The sequence below is a fragment of the Lucilia cuprina genome, chromosome 2 (genome assembly GCF_022045245.1).
Source record: "Lucilia cuprina isolate Lc7/37 chromosome 2, ASM2204524v1, whole genome shotgun sequence".
In the NCBI taxonomy this organism is placed as follows: Eukaryota; Metazoa; Arthropoda; class Insecta; order Diptera; family Calliphoridae; genus Lucilia; species Lucilia cuprina.
The window spans coordinates 19,224,714-19,227,361 of NC_060950.1; positions in this window are offsets into that span (position 1 = coordinate 19,224,714).

The window sequence follows — 2,648 nt, forward strand, 5'->3', positions numbered from 1 at the left end:
TTTTAGTTAAAAACTTGATTCACACATTGTTCTTTAAGAAAATAGAGAATTACGAATCGTACGATCACTTGCTAAACTAAAAATCAAATTATTTTCTTTATTATCGATCACAAGATTCCCATAAAAATTGTACTACGTTTCACTGATATTTTAGAGCAAAAGAGCATAAGTAACCTCAAATGATCGCAAATGATCTTTTATACTAAAAAATATATAAATATTAAAATTGAGAGTATTGACCGGAGAGTGATCATTATCTCCTCAAGAATATATATTAAATTGAGTCTAAAATGATCGATAGGTTTCTATGGAAAATGTTATGTTAAGGAAATCGTTTTACAGCTATTTTAAGAGCAATAGAGTTTAACTTAACTTTAATGAACGCAAGTGATCTTTTATTTAAAAAAATATAGATCTTTAAAAGAAAAGAAGAGAATTTGGTTAAGTCTAAATTGATCGATGGATTCACAAGATTACTTACAAAGAAAACTGACCACTGATATCTTAAATAAGAAAAGTTTAAGACGAATGATCATACGATCATTTTTATCTAAAGAACAAAAAAATTGTCAAAAAGAAGAATAGTGAACTTAAGAAAAACAGTTACTAATATTTTACAGAAAGAGAGTTCAAGTTAATATTTATGATCGCAAATGATATTTTATGTTAACAATAAACATTTTCTGTTTTTTTTTTTTAATGAGTAGAAGATGATTGATTTAAGTGCAAAAGTTTAACATAACTTTAATGATCGCAAATGATCATTCTTGAAAAAATATAAATATGGCAATTGAGAGTATTGTTCAGAGCGATAATTTTCTCCCAAAGAACATACAATTTAGTTGAGATTTTATAAAAGAGAAGAAGAGGATCAGTTAAGCCTGATCGATAGATTTACAAGATACGTTACAAAGAAAATAAGTCATTGATATCTTAGGAGAGTTTATACTAAGCTGAATGATCGTACGACCAATATCATCTAAAGAACATACAATTTTTCAAATAGAAGAATATGTCGATTTAAGAAAAAATATTCACTAATATTCTAAAGAAAGAGAGTTTAAGTAAACTCTTGTCATAACAAGTGATCTTTTATGATAAAAAATCTCAGTTTGACTATATTAATCAGAACTATAATTTTCTCTCAAAGAATATAAAATTTTACGGAGTTTTATAAAAAAAAGAAAAATTGGTTTAGATTGAGTTAAGTTTAAAGTGATCGAATGATTCCAAAAAGATCTTTTAACAAAAGCTTCTCACAAGAAAATTTAAGTTTACACAAAGACAAGCAACTATCAATGAATACTTTTCAGCAAGAAAACTTAAGTTTAAGCAAATAATCACAAAGTGATCGTTTAAGAGAAATGAAAAAGTTCAAAATATGACAATTGAGAGTATTGATCATTTTCTCCCGTCAAATATAGCACTTTTACTAGTTTTCTTTTATAAATATTTGTATACAAATTCATATGGCTATTTGTGCGCCACCTGTCTCAACATAATGTTGTCGTTGTTGTTTGTCAGTCAATGGTCATTTAGCCGGCTAGTCAGTTAGTCATATATTCAGTTATTCATACATGTCTGGATTGTAAAATGTGGCTTTAAATAATAACAAAGTATAGTTTTTAAATGATTGACCAAGTAACTGAAACTATTGATGTGTCTATATCTCTATATACGTTCATCTATCTGTCTGTATTGCCAATTTTATTTTTCTATTTTTATTTATTTTTGTTTTTTTTTTTTGTTTTCGTAGTTGTTGTGATCTTTGAGTGATTGACCATCAAAATAGATTTTTGTTGTTGTTGTTGCTGTGATCCTCTCTGTTGGTGTTTGTTTTTTGCAATATTTTCAAAGTTGTTGTGTGATTTTTTTGTGTAATTTTGTTGCTGTTTTTGTAATTTTTTCCTGTTTAACTTCTAATACAGACAAGAAAATTTATTCAATATGTTTTTTTTATTGATTCATGATCTTGTTGGCTTAAGAAATATGTTGTTGTTGTCGTTTTGTTTAAACCACATAAAGTTGTTGCGGCTGTTTAAGAAACTGTTGCCAGATTTGAGTACTAATCCGAGAATCGGGTCCAAAATCTGAGATTCGAAATTACAATTAAATTTAAATGCTGATATCGATCGCTTTCTAATGTCATCATTATCCAACTGATTCTTCTATGTAAAAATTTAATTTTTTTATGTTTCATCTCAATTATGTGGCAACTACAAACTATAGTTACAATTTGTTGCTCACGAATTTATGTTAGTAAGATCATTTAATTTTTCTACACCACTAGTATACTCTGTTCAAAAAATTTGTTTATGAGTGGTAATTTTCGTAAAAACTTTATTGTAAGTTCAAGTTTTAGGTCTTTTACCTCGGGGGCTTGTTTACAATATTTGTTTGTTTATGTTTTGTTAATACAAATACTACTATACAAACGATCTGTCTATAGGATCGACAATTTTCAATGTTTGTAAACAAATGTCATAAATAATGGAAGTTTTTAAATAAACTGAATTTTTGTGTACAATAATTATGTTTGATTGCTTTAAGTTGCTTTATAATGATCGGTTGGAAGTATAGAATGATCGGAAGTTAAAAGAATAAAAAATAAAAAAAAGTTAGTTTGGAAAGTTGAACATGAAGAATGG